Genomic DNA, 26789 nt, shown 5'->3' on the forward strand with positions numbered 1-26789 from the left:
CAGCTTGTTTTTTCATCTTTGTAGCAGGTTATTTTACAGAGCAAAAGACTGTAATTTTGATAAAGTTTAATTTACCAGTTTTGTTTCCTTATTAATGCAGGGCAGAGATGGAAGTCAGGGTTTCACACACAGGCTCCACCACAGAGGGCAGGGCATTACTGCAGGACAGGGGTTCAGGGTTGTTATGGACTGAATTATATCCTCCAAAATTCATATGTTGAAGCCCCTAACCCCCAATGTGATTCTATCTGAAGACAAGGTCTTTGGATAGGTAATTAAGGTTAAATGAGGTCATAAGGGTAGGACCCTAATTTGCTATGACTGGTGTCTTCTTATGAAGAGCAAGAGACATCAGACATCTCTCTCTCCTCTGCCCTCCGCACATGCACAGAGGTAAGACACAGTGAAGGCAACTGACTGAAAACCACAAAGGAAGGCCGCACCAGAAACCAACCCTACCAGTACCTTGATCTTGGACTTCCAGCCTCCAGAACTGTGAGGAAATACATTTCTGTTAAGTCACCCACTCTGCAGTCTTTTGTTATGGCAACCAGAGCAGACTAATGCAGGGTTGGAAGTCAGAATTCCACCCATAGTCTTCAAAGGGGAAGAGCACCCCCTCCTTATTGCAAGGGGCCTGGAAGAGAGGGCTCTGCCCACGGACTGTATTTCCTACAGTGCCTATCAAGGTGGAGGATGGGGCATGACTTGCTCGTGGTACTCACCCTGAGAGCAGGCAGGTATGGTTAAAGGATGTGACTTACTGGGTTATACTTTTCACAAATAACTTTTCACAGTTCTTTGGCTAAAGAGCCCAGGATTTTCTCGTGGCTTTTTTTTTTTTTTTTTTTTTTTTTTTTTTTTCTGTGCCTGTTTTCAAGTTGTAGGTTTCTCCAGCGCCAAAGTCAGGACAAATAAGAGGCAAGAGAAAAACCCAGGGAACCCACCTCCAGGCAATTCCTCAAGTCCCTAAGCCCCTAGCCATCTACATTCTGTTCTCTATTTTTCACACATATTTTGTCCAGAGTTTTTTGTTGTGATTAGTGGAAGCAGTAAAATGGCATGTTGTGACTTCATCTTGTACAGAATTGGAACCCACAACTGGTTAGGAAAAACAAAAAACTTAAAACTAAAAGCAACATTCTTGGGGGTTCTAGAAGTTTCTTTGATTGGGAGAGGAGCCATAGGATTTATTGACTTGATCTGATATAGAAGATGATATCCTGGATTTGATAGGTTTAGCTCTTGTTTCAGTTTTTGTGTGACCTTGGGCAAATTATCTTGTCATCCCACATCTCAGTCTCTTCATCTGTCACAGACATAATTGGACTAGATCTTGATAGTAAATAGGTTTCATCTCTTGGGCCAATAAAATACAGTAGGAAAGCTTTATTGAGAAATATGTAAGACCATGATTAGGCTTAGTGAGAAGGAACATTGTATTTAATTAGCAATGCCTGCCTTGTGCATAAGATCATGGTAGTATACCTGCTTTGTTTTTATTTCTGTACCAGGGGATCTCTAAGGACTTTTCCAGGTCTAAAATTGTATGATTCTAATACAAGAAGAAAATTAACTTGACTATATAGATATCCAAAATGAAGGCAAAAGAAATGAGAAATTATCTTATGAAAAGTGAAAATAACCATATTAGGAATACAGGATGAAATACTTGGAAAATATTTTTTATCTGGTCATCCTGCCAGGAAAAAGGAAAACTCATTGATTATCTAATTCTCTTCCTTTCTTTTTGCTTCTTTTTTTCCTCCTTTTCTACCTCCTGAGGTACTGATAAAATTTTCTATACTCCTTTTTGCTTTGTGAATTCAGAAGCTATGGAGAATATTACTCTCATTTTAATGGTTATTCTTAAGTTTAAAAATTATAAAATATGTATTTCAGTAAGTTTTAAAAATATGTACTTTATAATTTTAAAACTATATCCTTTTCTAAGTGTTTTTCTTAGGAGAGTATAAAGTCATTCAGCATCAGTATCTCTTTCTCTCAAACAGGACAAAGATGTTAACACATTAAGTAACCATTGAAGACTCACCTTCTCTTCTATTATTGAGGTTTAGCAATTTGTTTCACTTTTTAATTGAAAAAAAAAAACTTATCCACTTAATTTTTTTTGAGTTTCCATTCAACTTTTTTAAAGTTTTTTTGATTTCCATAGGTTATTGGGGAACAGATGGTGTTTGGTTACATGAGTAAGTTCTTTAATGGTGATTTGTGAGATTTTGGTGCACCCATCACCAGAGTAGTATACACTGAACCCAACTTGTAGTCGTTTATCCCTCAGACCCTTCTTACCCTTTCCCTGAGTTCCCAAATTTTATTGTGTCATTCTTATGTCTTTGCATCCTCATAGCTTAGCTCCCACTTATGAGTGAGAATGTACGATGTTTGCTTCTCCATTCCTGAGTTACTTCACTTAGAATAATGGTCTCCAATCCCATCCAGGTTGCTGCAAATGCCATTAATTCATTCCTTTTTATGGCTGATAAAAAGGAATGAATGGCTGATATATATATATATCTCTATATATATATATATTTATGGCTGATATATATATATATATATATATATATATATATATATATATATATATATATATCTCACAGTGTCCACACATATATATATCACAGTTCCTTTATCCACTCGTTGATTGGTGGGCATTTGGGTTGGCTTTACATTTTTGCAATTGCGAACTGTGTTGCTGTAAACGTGTGTGCAAGTATCTTTTTATCTTTTTTCATATAATGACTTCTTTTCCTTTGGGTAGATAACCATTAGTTATCCACTTAATTTTTAAGTTTCTCTACTCGGTTTTGTTTCTTGCATCTCAGTCTCCCTCCTTGAGTTCGATTTTCTTCTTGCTAAATTACAGCCTTTATAGTTCATTCAATAATCGTTTGTGAGTGGAAAAGTCTCCTAATTTTTGTATGTGAAAAATGTTTTATTTTACTAGCAGTGATCACAAGATTGGAAATCAAACTCATGTAACACAATAGGATTTAATCTATCATTAAAATATTCAGATTTATAGAAGTCAAGAAAAACAGCCTTATTACTACTTGGAGGTCCTAAAAGAATATGTATACACAGCTTCTTGTATCTCCCCTTACCTACACAGGATGTATTCAACATATATACGGTTTCACTTAGCACAGAGAAGCTACTGCCTTAGTTTCCCACCTCTCTTATAGATTGTTCCTGTCATATAGGCCCAAAACTTGTATGCCCATGTAGAAAAATCTCAGTCCAGATATGCTCTCTCTAATCAGGAATTTCACAGTAAACAAGACAGATTATTAGCTCTTAGCATGCAGTATTCCATATTTATCTTTTTTTTTTTTTCTCTTGAGACATAGTTTCGCTCTTGTCACCCAGGCTGGAGTGCAATGGTGTGATCTTGGCTCACTGCAACCTCCGCCTCCCAGGTTCAAGGGATTCTCCTGCCTCAGCCTCCTGAGTAGCTGGGATTATAGGTGCCTGCCATCATGCCCAGCTAATTTTTACATTTTTAGTAGAGACAAGGTTTCGCCATGTTGGCCAGGCTGGTCTTGAACTCCTGACCTCTAGTGATCCACCTGCCTCAGCCTCCCATAATGCTGGGATTACAGGCATGAGCCACCGTGCCTGGCCTTCCATATTTATCTTAACTCAGTAAGCATTCAAGGAAATGGTGTTGTGAGAACTGATGTTTCCTTCCCAGGAAAGCCTTGTTATGTTTACGTACCTGGCCTGATGTAACCTTTTACACATAGGTGGTTTTGCCAGTCATATAATTCTAGATTGACAGTGGCTTTCCTCAGCAATTTGTAGATATTGCTCTATTGGATAGTTGCTGATTGGAAGTCAACTGTCTGCCTAGTAGCCATCTTTTTTTTTTTTTTTTTTTTTTTTTTTTTGAGACAGAGTTTCACTCTTGTTGCCCAGGCTGGAGTGCAATGGCACAATCTCAGCTCACCGCAACCTCCGCCTCCCAGGTTCAAGCAATTCTCCTGCCTCAGACTCCCTAGTAGATGGGATTACAGGCATGTGCCACCATGCCTGGCTAATTTTGTATTTTTATTTTGTATTTTTAGTAGAGATGGGGTTTCTCCATGTTGGTCAGGCTGGTCTCGAACTCCTGACCTCAGGTGATCCGCCCACCTCGGTCTCCCAAAGTGCTGGGATTACAGGCATGAGCCACTGCGCCCAGCCAAGGCCATTCTTTAAGAATCTGATTTTTTCTTCAAATAGTTTTTTGTTTTGCTTTGTGTTTTATTGTGGTAAGAACATAGCATGAGATCCACTCTCTCAACAAATGTTTATGTGCAAAACACAGTACTGCTAACTATAGGCACAATGTTGTACACGTGATCTCTAGAACTTATTCATCTTGCGTAACTAAAACTTTATAACATGTTCTCCTTATCTTCAAGTTTACTAAGACGTATCTAAGTATGCATTTATTTTCATTCATCCTTCTTAGAACCTGGATTACATTTTTCATCTGAGGACTTGTGTCTTCAACATTGAAAAATGCATAGCCAAGGTCTCTTCAACTGTTGCTACTTCACTCTTTTCTCTCTTCTTCTGGAGCTTTTGCTATACTTAACTTTCACCTCCTCAATCCTCCTTCCCTTTCTCTGAACTGCTTTTTCACAATGCCTCAGGTCTATTTTTTTGATTTACTAATTCTCTCTTTGCTTTTGCCTTTTCAAAAGTTTATGCCATGTTATTTCTCGAATTTTTAATAAGCTATTTTTAGATCTGCCTGTTATCATATCATTTTTGCATGGTTTTGTTCTATATTTTCTTAGTCTTCATTATGAATTTTTTCTTTTTTATCTTATTGGTGAAAGATCATAAATGTCTTATTATAAAGCATTTTTCAGATTGTATAATTATTTTCACTTCATCTGAGAAGGAATTGATGTCAATAATTTATCTTCGTGGCTATTTTTAGTATTTTTTCTTCATTAATTATGGAATTTAGATTTTCAGGTTTGTCTTGGGTAGGAGGAAGCTTTGTCAATTATTTAGGCTTTTCTTCCTCTATCTCTTTCCTCCCTTTCAATGGCCTTCAGCCAACCCTGTTAGGATCCCAAATTAGAAATAAATCTTATATTGTTATATCGGTATTCCTGCCTTCTTGGGATAATTGTGACATTATCACTCATCACTGAGCCAGAAGGCAGCTTCACAGAAGCTCTGGCTTCAAAACTGTAGCTTCATCTTTACTTCCTTTCTTGATATTCTGGTAGTATTAGACAGCAGTTTTTTGTTTTTGTTTTTGTTTTAAGCTTCCTTTTATGGAGTGGTACTCCACCTCAGACCCTGATTTCAAACAATGATCCAATGTCTGGTTGCCACCTGCTTGGCACTTTTAGATCCTGTCACCCTGTGAGTGCTGAACTCCTAATCATCTCTGTCTGCCTACAGTGCTACAGCCCAGTAGACATTCATCTCCAGCCCTACTGCTTTGCATTTCTGTTCTTTTCTAGTCAAAGACATATTTAGTTTGTTCCTTAAAGTGTTATTGTCTTTTAAATTTTATCTTTTGTTATTTTATCTACAGTTACTATTATCCAAAGAAGAAGAGGGGTAGCTCAGATATTGAAACTTTGTCTTGAACAGAACTATAGTAGTTCTCATTACCCAATATGAGCAGCATACTACTTCTTTAGAAATATTTTTTTTTTCTCAAAGACACATTGAGTAAGACAATGGACAAATACTTGGGGAGGGAGGTGATTCTTCAGAAGCAAGCACTTTTTATCAGTCTTGCACAAAATCAGAAAGCACAGGCTGGGCACCGGTGGCTCAGACCTGTAATCCCAGCACTTTGGGAAGCTGAGGCAGGCAGATCACGAGGTCAAGAGATCAAGACCATCCTGGCCAACACTGTGAAACCCTGTCTCTACTAAAAATACGAAAATGAGCTGGCCCTGGTGGTGTGCACCTGTAGTCCCAGCTACGCAGAGGCTGAGGCAGAAGATTCACTTGAACCTGGGAGATGGAGGTTGCAGTGAGTGGAGATTGTGCCACTGCACTCCAGACTGGGTGACAGTGCGACACTCCATCTCAAAAAGAAAAGAAAGAAAAAAAATCAGAAAGCACATTACTTAAATGTTATTCACTGATGACATTTCTAATGGAATTAGAGCTGTAGTCCAAACGAATTTTTAACTTGTAGTCCAAACTTAGAGACTGAATGATTAGCTCCAAATATCTCTCAAATATCACTCTTTTTAGCTGAGCTTCTTGGATAGGGCTGAATATCAGTCAGTCCAAGATTGAGCTCTTTAGAGGAAGTGAAGACGTTGTGTTGATTGAAAAGAGATCCATATGCTTTGGGCATATGTTTTAGACTGTCAGGTGGCGAGGCTGACATTCCGTTATGAAAATTTAGGAGCCTGACTTGTATTCTCACCCCAGCAGAAGGCCTTCCCACCTCCCCAGTGAGCCATAACAGTGCCTGTGAAAAAGCTAAACTTTTTATTTTAAAAAAGCTTCAAATCCTCTCAAAGTCTTGGTAGAAACCTCACTTGAGGTCTTCCATAGCATAGGAGGAATTTTCTAGGAACCAGAAGGAAGATACTGACAAGAGAAGATCTTAGATCAGGAGTATCAAAAGGAAAAGACATAAGTTATCCTGATTTTCCTCTTTATTTAAATTGGTGCATATTCAACAAGGACCTTCTGTGTTCCCATCTCATCCTCAGTTCTGAGGATACTAAAATGATGGTCATTTGGTTCCTGTCCTTGAAGGATTAGATCAGAACAAGACAAGAGGCAGAGAGACAAGCCAGGAAATGACTAGTCATTGTGAGACATAAAAAGACTAAACAAAGGCAGCAAGAATGTAGAAGAGATAAAGATTTTTAAAATATATTTAAGAGAGAGAATCCTGATAGACTGTAGAGTAAGGAAATAGGAAGAATTTGTAACTCCAGGATGACTTCCACATCTTTTGCTTGTGTGACAGGATTGATTGGTGGGGCCATTCATTAGTACAAAGGATATGGGAGGAAGAAAAGGAAAAGGAGCAATAAGATAAAGGTTTTAGGTTTTAGACAGATTGAACTTTAAGTGTTTTGATAACATCCAGGTGGAGGAATTTAGTGGAAGCTAGATATATGCTAGATTCTAGGACAGAAACTAGGAAGTTATCAGCATATAGGGATATAGAATAAACACAGACAGAACCTTAGAGGAAAGACTAAAACAGAGTTATCTTTTCTCATTCCATCAAAAATTATTAATCAGTTGAGATAACTGAATAAAAATCAAAGAATTAGCATTTTAAATATAATGAAGCCCCGGGATACCTACCTGCTCTTCTTTACTTTTGTAGTACCTTGGAATTGGCCCAGCCATCTCAAGTACTGTAAAAGAACCAAGCAAACTGTGAGAAGTTGGATTTAGAGCTATATTCATTTCCTGGAATACACAACTGCTAGCAGAAAGTTCAGCCTGACAGAGAAATCATAGAACCTCTCACAGAGGTTCCTGCCTAAAATATCAGAAGGCAATGCAAGTCCAAGTTAGTAGTATCTTCTATTGCTGGACAAAGACAAGAGACATGGATCCTAATACTGAATTCCCCTAATTGCCTCATAGTGGATAGTCAGGAGGCAGTAGAGCCCTAGCCATCAGGCAAAAATAGGAAAATAGAACTCTAGTGCTCTGGTGGGGTTAGAAGAAGACCCAGACAGGAATCGGGAGACCACAGAAACAAAGAAGCAAATCCATGATCAGACTTGTAGTACCTAGAGCCTGGAGGCTGAGTGTCAGAGAAGAGGTATGAAGCGCCTGATCCACTATCACGTTTTATCATTTCTACCTCCTCAATAGTTCTCAAATCCATCACCTCTTTGCATTTTCACTGTTGTTCCTTTGGTTCAGGCCACCATCACCTCTTCTCTGAATTACTGGAACAGCCTCTTATCTGGTCTTTGTCTCCAGTTTGATTTTCCCACCCTGAATTCACTTTTGTCACTACAACTGGAATGACCTTTGCAAAGTATAAATCTGATCATATCACCCACTTTTCATTTTAAAACCATTCCTTGAATGATTTTATAAACGAGATAAAGAACTGACCATCTTTTTCTGTAAAAGTCCAGAGAGTAAGTATTTTTGACTTTGCAGGTCATACCATGTCTGTCATAACCTCAACTCTGCCAGTATAGTATAATAGCAGTCATAAACAATCTATAAATAAAATAGTTGTTGCTGGGTTTCAGTGAAATTTTATTTATAAAAACAAGTAGATTTGGCCCCTGAGTTAGTTTGCTGACCCGCGGACTAGAGGAACAAAGGACTTCCTCTATTTCTGTTGTGCCATTTGTACTGAAATCCTAGGTATCAAACCCTCAGAGAAATTCCATCATTGGGAGTAAGTAGCCCTAGTACAACTGGGAAGGCTAGAAGAGTGTAGTAACAGCAAGTCTGGGCTTTCCACAAGTATATATGCTGGTCCTCTTACATCAGCTGCAGCTGTGGGTGTAGAAGTGCAGAGATGATGGCTGGAGAAGAGGCCAATCTCAGTGAAGTGACAGAGCCATCCTCAAACCTCAGGAGATTCTGTCATGATTCCATTCCATGTAGAAAGCAACCTATCTCAGCCTTTGAGCCCAACAGTAGCAGTGCTGATATGACCAATGGAAATGAACAAACATAACAAGGGGTTCAGGAGCAGCGAGAATAAAGACAGGCAGTGAAGGGTTTATGCGAGGTGGGAATGAACAAAGATAGGCACAGAAAAGCAGTGAACCACAAGGAGAACAGAACATGGACAATGGCATGAAACTCAGAGAAGAGGAGAAGAGGTGGAGAAACTCAGGTAGGAAGAGCCCAAGGGATCTATTCCATCCCCATGGAAATACCCAGAAATAGCTGGATGATTCTTTGAGTGGGGCCAACTTTCAAGCCACAATAATTTGTAGAGCAAAAGGAGTTGCAACTGTGTTTGTTGTCACAGACCAATGAGGCAAGAGGTAGAGGGATTATATCCATAATGGCTAAAAGCTCCCAGGAATTCAGGAGTACAATGAAATGAATTTGAGTTTTATTCATCATAACATCTATATTCACTTGGAAAGTCATAGCACATGAAAATGCAGAACATGTTATTTATTCATACTAAGACAGGTGTGCAACTAGGTTGATGTACTTATGCTAATTTTATGTCCTCCTTTCCCCACCTCCCACCTCACCTGAGAGGCTCAAAGGCTGGTACCATTTGGTGTCAGCAAAGGTCCAAAGAAATGCGTGTTGATCCTATTTAGGAAGGAAACTGCTTGTGAGTGTGAGATCCAGCTAAATAAGTAAAATATTAGCCCTCACAGCCTTCAGAATCTGGGCCCTGCTACATGTTTAGCCTCATCTTACACTAATATCCATGTTGCTTTTCCTGCTCTTGCCCTACGGGTCTGCTTTGTGTTCTTAGGAACCACCATTCTCTCTCATTCCTCAGGGTCTTGAAAGTGCTATTTCCTCTACTTGGAATGCTGTCTTCCCCACCCATACACCCCCACCTGTGCCTAATATACTTCTAGATATCCTCTAGATCAGAGAGTTCTGTTTTAGATCTCAGTGGCCTTGTGAGATAGTAGGAAAAGCCCTGATCTATAAGTTGAAAGAACTCATTTCTGGTCCTAGATCAGCTTCCATCTAGCTGTGTACTTTTGGGTTACTTTACCTTCTCTGAAAATTAACTTATTCAGAAAAACAGAGCTAAAAATATCAACTATACCCAATCCAGAGAGTAGTAAGAGAATTACACAAGATAATAGGAAGGGCTTTGAGTAGTATAAGGCACTATATTTGGAAACCTCCACAGAGGCCTTTCTGTCGCTCAACCTAGAGCTTTCCTCTCAGCCTGTTCTTCACATTCTCTTTTCCTCTTTACTGTAGGCACCAGAAATTCAACTTGCTTTCCTATCCTGCAATAATTTTCATCACTCACTCAATCCCTCGAAATCATGTTGTTCAAGACTGGCTGCTCTCCCTACTCACAATAATATTTGATGACCCAAAGCACACATGTTGTTTGACTGCTAATTACCACCAGGAAACAAAACAAGCAAACTTGGTGTTGTTAATCCCAGAGCTTTGGAAATATTTTATACTTCTCTTCTTCATGTTTTATTTTTTAAAATAACTGACACACCCTTGGACTTCTGCCTTCTAGCTTTCTTCTCAAATATGAAACTCAATAGAACTTCCTTTTCCTTCTGACTCTGATGTTACCCAAATCCCTGAGAACTCTTCCACAAGGATGCTCCTCTTCCTAGACTAAGAATGTCACCCACTAAGAAAGGTCATCTCCTTGTCTTAGGTATAGTTTGTAATTTGGAAGCCTCCAGCTTAGGTGACTCCATGGAGCCTCAGCCCATATAAAACTGATCTGAAAGAAAAGAGAAAATACATGGCCCAAGTGCTGCACACACACACACACACACACACACACACACACACACACACTGCTAAATGAACATAGTGCTCTTTCCAGCTGACTCCAAATCAACCTCAGAGTTCTGTTCAATCCAACGCTTCAGCCAGCTTCATCAATCAAGAGCTTGCAAGTAAGATAAAGACAATTAGTTGCAAATACCATTGAGGAAGAACCTTTCTCTAAAAGTTCACTCTTAAAGGACTAGGGTAACCTTTTATATAAAGGTTGTGCCAGAATTGGAAAGTGCCCACAACCCTGTAATTTATATGTATTCTGGCTCCCTGCAGTGACATTCATTTCAGGTCAGTAGACTGCTTTAAGCAAATATTCATTAAATGGAACAATTCTGTTCTAGGTAAAAATTTACAGGCTGGAATGGTCCTTATGAGGTGATTCAGTCCTTCCTCTGAAGCAGTTGTGTACTTTATTTTCTAGGTGCTAGAAACCAAGACTTTTGCAGCCACAATTGGTAGCTTACACAAATCTTTTTCCATCTTCTTCCTTGTTGGTAGAACCAGATTTCATTTGGGTATGTATCGGTTTTCTTTGCTCTGTTTGGGTAGCATGCCCATTTTGACTGGTCGGTCCATGCTCCATCCATTGTTCAATATTTTGAAGATCACTCTCCAGTTGTTCATCCTCCATACAGCTATGTGCTCAAGGGAAGGTGCTCCTTCTCATTGCCAAGAGTGAATGGCAATGTATCCAAGTCAAAGTGATCTCATTCCCCTTGCCAGTGATTGGCTTATGGCTCTGTGTTTTGTATATAACATATAGCTCCATCTTAGCCAATGATATGGGAGGGGAAGTCCAGTGAGAAAACTTCTTGAGTAAATGTCTTTCATCTTAAAAGAGAGACTCAAGGGACTTCACAATAAAGTTGGCAGATTAAATGATTAAATACATGTATTTACCACTGGTTCCCCTCAAAACCCCACTAAAATAATAGTATTATTTCCTTTAAGGCATAAATTTGTAAAAATGAGGAAAACAGGAGGGGAGAGAAGACCCAAGAAAGTTGAATGAGCTGAATGTAAGCCATCCATGGAGAAAGCTGAGAAGCAACTAAATTTCACAAGAATGCACCAAAGTTAGCCAAAATGTTGAGTACAGCACATAGGAAAGATAGAACAGAACTGTATCCCTGATGACATCACTGAGACAGCCTAAAACCGTGCTGGTCTCCACACTTCATGTTATGTGAGATAATAAGTGTCCCTAGTTTACACTGCTTTCAGATGGCTTTTTTTTTATTTCTTGCAGTCCAAATCATCTAATTGATACAGAGTCTCGAGTTCTTTAAGAAAAAATGGGGGTGGGGTGCATGGCACGAGGTCTGGGAAGACGTGAATTAAGGCAGCTCTCGTTAGTCACGTGAGCACTCTTGCTCATTTTTCTCTCTCTTGCATCTATCCAACCTCCACTTTCTAGTCATAATTTCTTCTGCTTGTTCACATTACCTGCTACTTTTTTCATTTCAATTTTTAATTTTTGTGGGTACATATTGGGTTTATGGGGGTATATAATGCATATATTTATGGGGTACATAAGATACTTTGATACAGGCATGCAATGCATAATAATCACTTCATGGAAAATGCAGTACCCGTCCCCTCAAGTATTTATCCATTGTACTACAAACAATCAGTTATACTCTTTTAGTTATTTATAAACATACAATTAAATTATAGTTATACTCTTTCAGTTATTTGTAAATGTACAATTAAATTATTGACTATAGTCACCCTGTTGTGTTATCAAATAGTAGGTCTTATGTCTTATTTTTTCTATTTTGTCTGTGTGTGTCCCTGCTACTTTTCTAAGCAAATGGCTGGAGACAACTCCCCTCTATTTTATGGCTTCCTTTCAACTTCAGCTCCCATCATTAAAATGCATTTTCTCTAGAGTAATTTATTGAAAAGGTAAATAGGATACATGCAGTTCATTTTTAATGCCAGGCTACATGATGTCTCTGACCAGTTTTCCAATTGGTTTTCCTTCATTACAATTCCCATCCCTGGTCCAGTCAGCACATGTTGTGGGGGAAAGAAAGGTGTATCAGGGTTGTGGTGATATAAAACTACTTCCCTAGACTCACCCGCTGTGGGTAGGAAGGCGTCATTTCTTCTTAGAATAGGCAGTAGAATAGACTGACTGAACCTCAAAGAACTGGTTACCTTGTTGAAACATCAAAAAAAGGAAGAATATACAAACCCCATTCCTTCTATGTTATCTCACAGCAAAGGCATTTTAAAGCCTAAACCACAACTTCCTACTACAATCATTTTCTCTTGTGGCCTCACTGAAAATGAGATACAGCAACTTCTTACAACTTCATAGTGTCCCTTCTGGAACACTTATGCCCTTGAGTAGTCTCATCTCCAGGCAAAATCATTCCATTTCCTTACACTATCATTTTAAGGACTAAGGAAGAAAATATCTCACTTATCACATTTATACAACTTATCTCCACAGAATGAATTATTATAGAATTATAGAATTATGCATAGATTAGTTTTTGTTCAACAGTAATGAAAGGCACTATGCAAATACCAAAGGCAATATTTTAAGTTATGGCATTTTTATTCACAAAGTATGTATTGAATATAATTTAAGGATGCAAAATCTTTGGTCCTTGCATTGATCACAAAATACAAAGGTCATTTCCTGTGGGGGGGCCAGAAATTTATGCTGGATGATAGAATAATGTATTAGTATACATATAGATATGCAGTACATTATAGAGAAATATACCTGGATAGAATTAATGTGCCTTTAAGTGTTCATAAACTTTACAGTAGCTTAATGCATATGTATCTATTTCTAGATAAAGCTAATGTGCCATGTGTATACATATGTACACACATACACAGAGATTTAAGTGTGTATTGTGTGTATATATGCTGAGAGAGAAAAAGGAAGAACATGGCATGTCTTTACAGACATAAAGACTTAATGTATACTACAGACACATTCACATTATAATGTACCTTTAATACATTTTTTTCGGGGGGGCGACAGGGTCTCACTCTGTTGCCTAGGCTGGAGTGCAGTGATGTGATCATAGCTCACTGCAGCCTTGAGTTCCAGGCTCAAGCAAGCATCTCATCTCCAAGTAGCTGGGACTATAGGCATGCACTACTATGCCGGGCTAATTTTTGTATTTTTTATAGAGACAGGGTTTCACCATGTTGCCCAGGCTGGTCTCAAACTCCTCAAGTGTTCCACCTGTCTCAGCCTCCTAAAGTGCTGGGACTACAGGCATGAGCCACCACTATTGGCCTTTTAATACATATTTTAATGTGCCTTTAATTCTAACCCTATGGCAGCCCAGCAAAAATATAAAATTGGCCTAGCAAGTTAGGCTTCTTCAAGTATAGGAATTTTCTCATTAATAGCCTATATGTTCAGTCTATGGTCAGTAAAACTCATGTTTCTTGAGTACATACCAAATGCTAGAAATGGTGCTACAAGATTTTCATCTCTTTTAAGGATGAACCAAGGAAGATAGTCTCTAAACAAACATGGTCAAATCTTCTTACATGTCCTTCTCATATTTTGTCTTTCCTCACCATTCAAGCTGCCATCATCCCTGGCAGACCTGGTCACCTTACACCTGGGCTTAGCATTTGCATTGTTCTTCTATCTTCTTTTCTCCAGCACTTTCCTCTGCCACTTCTTCCTTTTCTACAGTAAATGCTTTATGGGATCTCTGTCCATCAGCCTGTGAGTTTTGAGAGGCAGAAATTATCTTCTTCCCTACAGTTCTCCCCAGTTTCATCACAAGAGATAGTGTTGGTAGGAGGCCCAGAGGGAAATCACTGGGAGAACATTACCTGGGCAAACTAAATTCTACCTTTCCCACTCCGTGTATTCTTGGATAAACTGTGGCAAGCTTCAACATCTGGGAAATGGCACAAGTAAGTAGATGACCTCTTAACTTTATGTGTCAACTTAACTGGGGTAAGAGATGCCCAGATAGCTGGCAACACATTATTTATGGGTGTATCTCTGAGGGTGTTTCCAGAAGAGATTAGCATCTGAATTGGTAGACTAGGTAAAGAAGATCACCCTCACCTATGTGGGTGGACATTATCCATTCCATTGAGAGCTCACATAAAACAAAAAGGAAGAATCAGGACAAATTATCTCCTTCTTTAGCTGGGACATCTATCTTCTCCTGCCCTGTGGCCCATGAGGAGGCATGCTATATTCCAAAAGAACTACCTAACCTTTCTAATTTACACAAGCAGAAATCTAGGGAACATGTGTGTGAATTAAGGGTGTGGGATAATGAAGGAAGGAACATAATGTTGGATCAGGTAGAATTTATTGATGTGGGCCCACTAAGCAGAGATTCTTCATTTAATATTACAGCGTGGGAGTTAAGGCTCTAATAATGTGGTTGATTGGTTGGCTGAAACACAATCAAAAGATGGCCCATTGTAAGCAAATTGGAAATGTCGGCTCTCCCGAGGTTTAATGTAGAGGAAGGGATTCACAGGCTTAGGGAGATTAGAAAGAGTGGATTTATAATTTATGATATATTCCCCAACACTGAGAAGATCTAGAAGACACACTTTTACCAATACTTTAAGAAATAAGTTACTAAAGGAAGCCCCAGTATTCTTGAAGAACTCTGTGATTACTCTTTGTAGGCCAGACCTTAGAGTGGGAACTACGGCCACTTAATTGGAAAATCTAAATGCAATGGGAGTAATTGGATCCAGAGTGGTGAGGCCAAGTGGCAGCATTCCACAGTCAAAGGCAAGGTGGGCGTAGTTACTGTGTTAGGTGGCAGAGTCAAAGCAGCAATTAGAATAGTCTGACTCACACAGATCTGTGGCGTGGGCTAGTTAATCATGGTGTTCCTAGAAGTGAAATAGATAGGAAGCCTATTAAATTTTTACTTGATCTGTATAAACAGAAAAGCTCCAGGTCAAATGAACGAAAGTTTAACTTGAATCATAAAATCAGAGAGTCAGAGCCCCTCAATCAATTTTCAGACTTGAGCCAGTTTACAGACCCAGAAGCACTCAAATGAAATTTTATACTGTGAATCTTTCTCCTAGCTTTCTCCCAAAGGACCTACAGAATTTTAGCAGGGTAACTGTGCACCAGGGTAAAAGATATAATCAGACCTTTGGGGGACTATTGAACACTAGATCTGAACTGACACTGATTCCAGGAAACCCAAAATGCCACTGTAGCCCCTCATTCAGAGTAGGGGCTTATACAGGTCAGGTGATCAATGGACATTTTAGCTCAAGTTCATCTCACAATAGGTCTCGGAACCATCCTGTAGTTATTTCACAGTTCCAGAAGAAATAATTGGAATGACATACTTAGCCACTGGCAGAATCCCCACATTGGTTCCTTGACTTGTGGACTGGGGGCTATGATGAAGAAGGCCAAGGAGAAGCAGTTCCTAGAATTACCTCCACCTCAAAAAACAGTAAACAAAAAGCAATACTGCATTCCTGGAGGGACTGCAGAGATTAGTACTACCATTAAGGACTTGAAAGATGCAGGGGTGGTGATTCCCATCACATTCCCATTCAACACTCCTATTTGGTCTATGCAGAAGACAGATGGAGCTTGGAGGATGACAGTGGATTACGGTAAGCTTAACCAAGTGGTGACTACAACTGCAGCTGCTATACCAGATTTAGTTTCATTGCTTGAGCAAAGTAACACATCCCCTGGTACCTGGTATGTAGCTATCATCTGGCAGATGCCTTCTTCTCCATTTCTGTCATAAGGCCCACCAGAAGCAGTTTTCTTTCAGCTGGCAAGGCCAGCAATACACCTTCATTTTCCTACCTCAGGGTTATATTAACTCTACAGTTCTATGTCATAATTTAGACAATGTCAAGCACACAGGGATCACCTTCCCCTTCCACAAGACATCATACTGGTTCATTATATTGATGATTGGACCTAGTGAGCAAAAAGTAGCAACTACTCTAAATTTGATTGGTAATCATTTATGTGTTAGAGGATGGGAAATAAATCCAACTAAAATTTAGGTGTAACCTACCTCAGTTAAATTTCTAGGGGTCTATGGTGTGGGCATGTTAAAGTAGCCCTTCTAAGGAGAAGTCTAAGTTGTTGTACCTGGCCTCTAACCAAAAAAAAAAAAAAAAAAGAGGCACAATGGCTAGTGGACCTATGTGGATTTTGGAGGCAATGCATTTCTTATTTAAGCATGTTATTCTGGCCCATTTACTAACTGACTCAAAAAAATACTACTAGTTTTGAGTAGGTCCCAGAACAGGAAAAGGCTCTGCAACAGATCCAGGAGGCTACATAAGCTGCTCTGCCACTTAGGACATATGATCCAGCAGATCCAATGGTACCTGAGGTGTCAATGGCAAACAGGGATGCTGTTTAGATCCTTTGGCAAATTCCCATAGGTGAATTGCAGTTTAAGGCTTCAGGATTTTAGAGCAAAGCTATGCCATCATCTGCAGGTAATGATTCTTCTTTTGAGAGACAGCTCTGGGCCTGCTACTGGGCCTTAGTAGAAACTGAATGCTTGACCACGAGTCAACAAGTTATTATGCAACCTGAGCTGCTTATCATGAACTGGGTATTATCTGACCCATCAAATCATAAAATTGGGCATGCACAGCAACACTCTATCATCAAATGGAAGTGGTATACATGTAATTGGCCCAAGCAAGCCCTGAAGGCACAAAGAAGTTACATAAAGTGATCCATGGTCCTCATTTCTGCTACTGCCTTCTCTCTTCCAGTTGCACCCATGGCTCCATGGGGAATTCCCTACAGTCAGTTGACAGAGGAAGTGAAGACTTGGCTATGGTTTACAGATGGTTCTGTGTGATATATAGGCACTACCCAAGGGTGGACAGCTGAAGCACTATAACATCTCTCTGGGACATCTCTGAAAGGCAGTGTTGAAGGGATATTCTCCCAGTGGGCAGAATTTCAGGAAGTGCACCTGGTTGTGCACTTTGCTTAAAAGGAAAAATGTCTGGGCATGTGATTATATACTGATTCAAGAACTATAGTCAATGGTTTGGCTCGATGGTCAGGAACTTGGAAGGTACATAATTAGAAAATTGGTGACAAGAAATTTGGGGAAGAGATATATGGATAGATCTCTTTGAGCAAAAAATATGAAGATATTTGTATCCCACAAGAATGCTTGCCAAAAGGTGACTTTGGCCAAAGGGTATTTTAATAGTCAAGTGACTAGGACGACCTGTTCTGTGGATACTAATCAGCCTCTTTCCCTAGCTACCCCTGTCATCACACAGTGGGCTCATGAACAAAGTGGACAAGGTGGCAGGGATGGAGGTCATGAATGAACTTAGCAACATGGACTTCCACTCACCTACGCTGACCTTGTTACGACCAGTGCTAAGTGCCTGATGTGTCAGCAGTAGGGACCAACACAGAACCTCCAGTATGGCACCATTCTCCAGGGTGATTAGCCAGCTACCTGGTGGCAGATTCATTACACTGAACCACTTCTACCATGAAAGGAGCAGCATTTTGTCCTTACTGGAATAGACAACAGTGCACATGGATTTTCCTTCCCTGCACACAAAGCTCGGCACATGGATTTTCCTTCCCTGCACACAAAACTACTGTCCATGGATTTACAAAATGCCTTATCCACCATCATGGTATTCTACACAGCATTACTTCTGATCACAGCAAAAGAATTGCAGCAATGGGCCCATACTCAGGGAATTCACTGGTCTGACCTTGTTCCCTACCATCCTGAAGCAGCTGTCTTGATAAAATGGTGGAATGGCCTTTTGAGACTCAGTTACAGCTCCAGTTAGGTGCAGTGCTTGGGCAAGGTCCTCCATAAGGCACTATATACTTTGAATCAGCAACCTATATATGGTGCTGTTTCTCCCATAGCCAGAATCACAGGTCTAGGAATCAAGGGGTAAAAATGGTTGTGGCAACATTCACTATTACCCCTAGAGACACAATGGCAAAATTTTTGCTTCTTGTTTCCATGACTTTATGCTCTACTGGCCTAGAGGTCATAGTTCTAGAGGGAAGAATGCTTCCACCAGGAGATACAACAGTGATTCCATTGAACTGGAAGTTAAGACTGCCACCCAACCATGTTGGGCTTCTAATGCCTCTATGTCAACAAGCAAAGAAGGGAGTTACAGTGTTGGCTGGGGTGATTGATCCAAACTACCAAGGGGAAATTGAACTACTCCAACACAATGGAGGTAAAGAAGACTATGTGTGGAATACAGATTTCTTAAAGAGTTTCTTAGTATTGCCATGTCCTGTGATTAAGGTCAATAGGAACTACAACAACCCAGTTCAGGCAAAACTATGAATGGCCCAGACCCTTAAGGAATAAAGGTTTGGGTCACCTTTATCCTGTGGTAAAGAACCACAACCAGCTGAGGTGCTTGCTGAAAGCAATGAGAATACAGAATGGCAGTAGAAGAAGGTCCTTATAAATATCAGCTACAACCATGTAACCATTTACAAAAATGAGAACTGTAATTGTCCTGCATATATTCTTCTGTTATAAATATATTTGTGCATGTGTGTATGTGTAAAGCAAGTATCTTTGTATTCTTTCCTATTCCCTTATCATAGTAACAAATGACTTTACATCCATATTTAAATAGTGTTAATTTTACATCATAGTATTTAAGTTACAGGATTCCAGGAGAAGAGTAAACATCATTCAAGGATTTTACCTCCTCTTTGAGGGAAAGGATTAGTTTATTTTTGGTTGCATACAGGTTAGTTGTATGATGTTACATGGATTTTGACCTTGTTATTTTATTTACTTGGAGATTAAGTATGGTTTAAAGAGATATGCATAAGTGCGGAGTTGACAAGGGGTTAGTGAACTTGTGATGATTAATTTTATGTGTTAACTTGACTGGGCTAAAGGATGCCAAGATAGTTGGTAAAACATTATTTCTGGGTGAGTCTGTGAGAGTGTTTCCAGGAGAGATTAGCATTTGAATTGATAGACAGGGTAAGAATAATCACTTTAACTAATTCTTACCTCACAGGGTAAGAATAATCACCCCCATTAGGGTTCCCAATCTGTTGAGGGCCCAAATAGAACTAAAAGGTGGAGAAAGGAAGAATTTGCCCTCTTCTTTAGCTGGGATATCCATTTTCTCTTGCCCTTTGACATCAGACCTCCTGGTTCTCAGGTCTTCAGACTCCAGGACTAGCATCAGCCACCTCATCCTGGTTCTCAGGCCTTTGGACATGGACCAAACTACACCACTGGCTTTTCTGGTTCTCCAGTTTGCAGAGAAACGATTATGGATCTTCTGGGCCTCCATAATCACACAGGCCAATTGGTTCTGGTTCTCTGGAGAACCCTGACTAATACACTCACCAAGGCTCATCTTCAGTCGTCGATTTTTCCCTTTCCGAAGTTCAACCAGTCTCCACTATTAGAGATGACAGTGATGTGGGAGGTGAGGCTTCAGAGTGACTCCTCCAGCTGTCACCAGAGGCCCAGCTCCTTCTAGGTGCGTCTTTCCCTTGGAGAGAGGTGTCATAGGGGCTTTCTGGTTCAGTTCAGTTTGGGAACAAACCCATCAAGACATACACAAAACAACTAGGAAATATACTCAAGGAATGAGATTAATTAATTTTTTTTTCTCCTTTCAGTCCACGAAGTTACTAAGATCAACCACACCTCATCTACTGTTTCACAAGGGATAATGATATATCTTCAAACAGTGTAGTCTTGAACTCATCTTTAGCTTCTTGGTTGATCTGAACTCCAATTAACTTGACGGAGAAGTGAGTCTGCTCACTTTTGTGGTTTACATCGAATGCCCAATTAAGTAATAATATTGTGTTCTCCAGGTCTAACGATAAATGTTGAAAGACATTTTTTAGGAAAATGTAAATGTTATTCCACTATGTCACAACAGTCTAGTTCTTCCACATGATACTTAAACATTTTAAAGCAGAATATATAAATTTGCCAGCCCACTTCCTTGTCTATTTCATCAATTCTTGAATTACAGAGATTGATTTAACTCCAGGAGATGGAAGGTTGAGAGGAGGGAAGAAAAGCCTCCTGCACAGCTCATAGCAGCTGTTCCTCATTATAAAACATTAAGGAAGAAAGCAACCTATTAGTTCAGAACAAATGCAAAAACCAATCACAGAGCATACAATTTCATCTTCCTCTATCTTTGTCAAATTAAGCCAGTTGTTCCAGACTCCACTTCCTAAATCAAAGTCATACATTGAACAAGGACTCACCTATGGTTACTTTCACACAAAAATCAAGAGTGTTTTTATAAGGCTATTTTATTTATGGACTCTATTCACGCAGGTAGCATACGCAAAATGTGCATCAGTTACTTTAAACATATGAAGTGGGCAGCTCCACAGAGTAATATTTTAATATAAATCTTTAGAGTTTTAGAGTTCTATAACTGCTTTTAATTTAATAGCATTGTTCTCTTTATAAAAATAATTCATGCTTAGCATAGAAAATCTGAAAAATAATATGAGGCCCAAGGAAGAGTGTAAAATACATCACATTTCTCATGCTATTTCTTTATAATAAATATTACTATTTTGGAATATATTCATTTGGTCTTTTTTCTATTCAAATCGATTTTTCCCAAAGAAGTCTATCTCACCATACTTGAATAATATCCTTCTCTTCTCTTTATGAATTGCACGCATGTTATATGTATTAAATTTTTCTCTTACATTATTTTTAATGGCTGGAAAGTAGTCCACTAAATGGATGTACCATGGTTGAAAGAAAAATCTCCTCTTATTGCACATTTATAATGCTTCTGATTTTTATTATTAAAAGTATTGTTGTAATGACTTAAGATTGATACATTTTTGCATGCATCCATGACCATTTCCTCCTGCTCTGTTTCTCAGGATGGATATGCTGGGTCAGAGTTTACAAAGTTTCAGTACTCCCAAAGTTATTCACAGAAGATTCATTAAGTCAAGAATTTTGTTACAAGAGCTAAAAATATTGTGCCAACTTGGATTTTATTTTTATTATTATTTTTTGAGATGGAGTCTCACTCTATCACCCAGGCTGGAGCATAGTGGTAGGATCTCAGCTCACTGCAACCTCTGCATCCCAGGTTCAAGTGATTCCCATGCCTCAGTCTCTGAAGTAGCTGTGATTACAGGCATGCACCACCACGCCCCGCTGATTTTTGGATTTTTAGTAGAGACGGTGTTTCACCATGTTGGCCAGGCTGGTCTTGAACTCATGACCTGAAGTGATCTGCCCACCTCGGCCTCCGAAAGTGCTGGGATTACAGGCATGAGCCACCGTGCCTGGCCTGGTTTTTTAAAATCTTAAATTTTTATAGAGTAAATTGGAGACAATTACTTTTAGAGAGTCTAACTTAAATGCTCTGGAATGGGACCCAGGCCAGGCATAGACTTTTTCGGTTTTTTTTTTTTTTTTTTTTTTTAAGTTTACAGCTGATTTTGCATGCAGCCAAGGTTGAAGACCACTGGGACTCGTTAGTGAGTTTTCTGGTCTACCCTGGAATTTTACTTCCAGGGAAGAGGTAACTGAATTACAAGCCTATAAAAAATTTTTTTAATGACTGGAGCAGAAATTTTTCTGAGAGGTGCAACTGTGAGTCCTCATAAATGAATTTTATAGCATATCTTTTGACCATATGTATCTGTGTAGAGGCATAAGTATACTAAATATCTAAGTTGCAGCAATGATTGATGAAAGGAATATAAACAGCACCCCCTGTGCCATTGCCTCTTTTGTTTGGAATCCAAGAGTAAATCTACAATAAACAAACAAGTTAGACATTTTTTTCACCTATGTTTTCATCTTTATTTTAAAATAATTTTTAAAGGAATGGATAAAATAAGAAGCACTGGAAACATGGTATCCAGCAGCATAAATTCTCAGGGGCAGGAAGATGTGATTCTACTACTTCCTCTTTCTAAGCTTCAGTAATCTCTCAGGACATTATAATCCCCTCATCCTCCTAAAGAAACCTGATCAGCAGTGCTCATGCTGCTGTCCGTTTCCAGGTCCCTTTTGCAACAGTAACTGCCATCTCCTCTCCTCACACAGACACAGTCAGCTGTGTACATTGATGCCACTTGACAAATAATGCCTCCACTCCCACCCACCAGTCCCCTGGTGTAGGGTGCCTATCCATTTATATCTTTAGTAGTGCTTCATCATTTATCCCATTTGAGCTCAGGCTTTGCATTCAACTCTAAATATCTTTGCAATTCCTATCGAGGGGCCTAGTCATGCCAGCTGAAGCCACATAAAGATCAATTTACTAAAGACAGGAACTATTTCTGTCTGAAAATGTTGGCTTGCAGTGTCTTTGGACATTTCCTACAGAATAGAAACACATTTCTAATTAATCATAAAATTAAAATCTAATATTAAGTATCTTGTTTAATAAGTCTGGCACTGCACTAGGTACATCATATATCTTTCGTACTCACAAGGAACCCATTTTACAAAGGTGAAAACTGAGTCTTAAAGAGGTCAATATACTTTTTTAAGGTTACACACCCCATAAGTAACTGAAGGAACTCAAGCAGACATTCACCCACCAAACCTGAGCATGAACATGCTTACTCACTGTGCTTCTAAATTTAGTCTTGTTTTAAAGGCCATCCACTCTTCCTCTCCAATTCATCTTGGAGGGAAACTCCAGTCATATTGTCCTACTCCATCTTCCCTCAAAACACTAACTGGAATTATAGTAAAGAACCTGCCTGTCTCATTAGAGCAAACCAAGAATCCTTTAGAGTTTTAGCAAAGAATTCTAGAAGAATAATCCCCAGGTAGGGAGAGAGTCAAATATCTGTTAATATGCACCTATCTACCCCAATATTTTCCTGCCAAAGGTCTTGTTTTGTTTTCAAAAGGCAATCTGTTTCCTAATACCTCTTCTTCCTTTACGCAACCATTTGCAGTCATACCCTCCGCGCACTGAATTTGTTGCCGGCTACTGCCTAGGTTGGTATTATCTCTTTTCTTATAAATATCTGATTCAAGGCCAGGTGTGGTGGCTCATTTCTGTAATCCCAACACTTTGGGAGGCCAAGGTGGGCAGATTACTTGAGGTCAGGGGTTCAAGACCAGCCTGGCCAACATGGTGAAACCCTGTCTCTACTATAAATAAAAAAACTAGCTGGGCGTGGTGGCGTATGCCTGTAATCCCAGCTACTCAGGAGGCTGAGGCACAAGGATCGCTTGAACCCAGGAAGCAGAGGTTTCAGTGAGCGGAGATTTTACCACTGCACTCCAGCCTGGGTGACAGAGCAAGACTCTGTCTCAAAAAAAAAAAAAAAAATTCTGATTCAACAAACTACATGAATACATTTGGAAATGGACTAGCCATATAGTTATGAGTATCTTCTGCATATGTACTATATTTGTGGTGGAGAGTAGCTTATGTAAAGGGAAAAATTGGGGAACTAGCAAAATATGGCAATGGGAGAGTAGGGAGGCAGATAAAGCATGTCCTTGGTCAAGTTATTTCCTTCCTGAGTCTCAGTTTCTTTATCTTTAAAATGAGAAGGTTAGGTTAAATAAATTTGGTTCTTATTTTTTGTACATGTTTGTATACTTTTCACCATCGGCAACACTGTAGGTGCTTAGCCAGTGTTGAACTGACTTACTAATTTTGAGTACTACCCAATAAAAAAAATAAAAAGATTACGTCTAAAGCTTAAGTACAGGCCACTATTACTTGGCTTTAAGTTTTGCCAGAAATGCAAAATTTCACCAAAATTCTTACTTAGCTTGGCCTAATGATTTGACATAAGAGTAATTTTCCCACCAAAACTTTATTCAAGAATCTAAATACAGGTAAGCCAAAGCTTTATAAGGGCACTTCCTTACCTCTCATGTATTTCTAAAGCTATGTCCCTAAGATTCTTACCCCCACATCGGCCCTAAAAGTGCTTTTGCAACATTACCAATGACCTTCTAGAGCAGGGGTCCCCAATCCCTGGGCCACTGACAGGTACTGGTCCATGGCCTGTTAAAAATCGAGACACACAGCATGAGGTGAGCAGTGGGCCAGCAAGCATTACTGCCTGAGCTCTTCCTCCTGTCAGATCAGCTGGGCATTAGATTCTCATAGAAGTGTGAACTCTTGTGAAATGTACATGTGGGAGATCTAGGTTGTCTACTCCTAAGAATCTAAATAATGCCTGATGATCTTACGTGGAACAGTTTCATCCCGAAACCATCCCTTCCCCTCACCTCCATGGAAAAATTATATTCCACAAAACCAGTCCTTGGTGCCAAAAAGGTTGAGAACAGATGTTCTATTGGAAAAACACACTGAGGACTTTTCAAACCTCATCTTACTCAACTTCTCCATGCCATTGGAGAGTGCTGACTCTTCTTTTGCAACTTTCTTGGCCTCTGATATGGTTTGGCTGTGTCCCCATCCAAATCTCATCTTGAATTATAGTTCCCATAGTCCCCTCATCTGGTGGGAGGGGCCTGGTGGGAGATAATTGATTCATGGGGGCAGCTTCCCCATGGTATTCTCCTGAAAGTAAGTTCTCAGGAGATCTGATGGTTTTATAAGGGGATCTCCCATTACTTGGCTCTCATTATTCTCCTTCCTGCCGCCATGTGAAGAAGGATGTGTTTGCTTCCCCTTCTGCCATGATTGTAAGCTTCCTGAGGCCTCCCCGGCCCTATAGAACTGAGTCAATTAAACTTCTTGCCTTCATCGTTTACCCAGTCTCGGGCAGTTCTTCATAGCAGCATGAGAATGAACTATTACAGCCTCCATGGCCTTTTTCTTTTCTTCAATGCTCTGTTTCTCTTCCCACACTCGTTTCCGTTTCCTCTATGAGTTCCTTTTCTCATTTTCCCTCAAATATCAGTATCCTTGAGTGCCATTCTCAGTTTTTTTTCTCACCCTATGTATTCTCTTTCATCTACATCTCTTATTTTCTAAATAGAATTCCCCATCCTTACCTGGATTTTAGATACATCTATAACAAATATTCCATATAAACCTTAAGGCATAAATCATCCCACAAAATCATTATATTTCACCCGAAAGATTTTCCAACTTCATTAGTGTGTATGAGTATATAAACTAATCAACTTTCTCCCTCTTTCTCTCTCTGTCTCTGTGCTGGTGATAGATGAGTACAGACAACCCAGGGAGCAAATGCAACCAAATTTTGGAAAGTCTCATTTTAAGATACAAATCAAGTTCTTCAGCACCAAAAATTCAAGTAAATATTTTATTTTTAGATTACCATACAACATAACTGACTTTTGTGTCCAATTTTAGCGTTTAACACATATATAGGTTTCTGTAACTACCTCCACAATAATGATACAGAAGAGTTCCATATAACCAAAAGACAAATTCTCTTGTTATCCCTTTTGTAGTCATACCCTTTCTCTATTCCTAATCCCTGGAAATGAATGATCTTTTCCCTGTCATTACAGTTCTGTCTTTTAGAGAATGGCATATGAATGGAATTAATTATACAGTATGCAACCTCATGAAACTGGCTTCTTCCAACTACTATAATACCTTTAAGATTCATCCAAGTTGTTCTGTGCACAAATAGTTCCTTTTATTGCTGAGTAGTATTCCGTTGGATAAATGTAACAGAGATTGTTTATACATTTACTTGTTGAAGGACATTTAGGTATTTCCATTTTGGGTGATTATGAATAGAGCTGCTATAAACATTCACGTACAGGTTTTTGTGTGAACATGTTTTCATTTATTTACGACAAGTACCTAGAAATGGAATTGCTGGGTCATATGGAAAGTGTTTGTTTAGTTTTACAAGAGACTGCCAAATTGTTATCCAGAGTGATTGTTTTTCATTTTGTTACCAGCAATGTATACAAGTTCCAGTTGCTCCACATCCCTACCAGCCCTTGTCAATATTTTTTTATTTCAGCTATGCTAACAGACATGCCATGGTACCTCATAGTGGTTTTAACTTGCATTTTCTGAATAGCAAATGAACATTTGTTAATTGTTTGCTTATTTGCATTCCTTTTGCCCAAATCGTTTGTGATATTTTAGTTCCTTTGTCTTTCACATAAGCTATTTTTATTTTCTATTTTTTAACAGTTTTATTAAACTATCACTGACATGAAAAAAAGCATATATTTAAGGTATACAACTTGATGTTTTGATATATGTATACATTATGAAATAATTACCACATTCCCTATAATTAACACATCTATTACCTCTACAGTTACTATTTGTGTATGTGTATAGTGAGGAGATTTAAGATCTATCTTCTTAGCAGATTGCAAGTATACAATACAGTATTTTTAACTATTGTCTCTATGCTA

General features: G+C 39.1%; 1 long non-coding RNA gene across 1 annotated transcript in view; it reads right to left on the reverse strand.

Annotated features, from left to right (window-relative positions):
* Positions 1-26789, reverse strand: part of LOC144334556 (uncharacterized) — a 151448-nt gene that overhangs the window by 87386 nt on the left and 37273 nt on the right. The window contains exons 3-4 of the long non-coding RNA XR_013404519.1: positions 9213-9276; positions 7327-7379 (exon numbers count right to left, since the gene is read on the reverse strand). This is a non-coding gene — a long non-coding RNA (uncharacterized LOC144334556). The remainder of the gene's footprint in view (positions 1-7326; positions 7380-9212; positions 9277-26789) is intronic.

Source organism: Macaca mulatta, chromosome 14 (genome assembly GCF_049350105.2).
Source record: "Macaca mulatta isolate MMU2019108-1 chromosome 14, T2T-MMU8v2.0, whole genome shotgun sequence".
In the NCBI taxonomy this organism is placed as follows: domain Eukaryota; kingdom Metazoa; phylum Chordata; class Mammalia; order Primates; family Cercopithecidae; genus Macaca; species Macaca mulatta.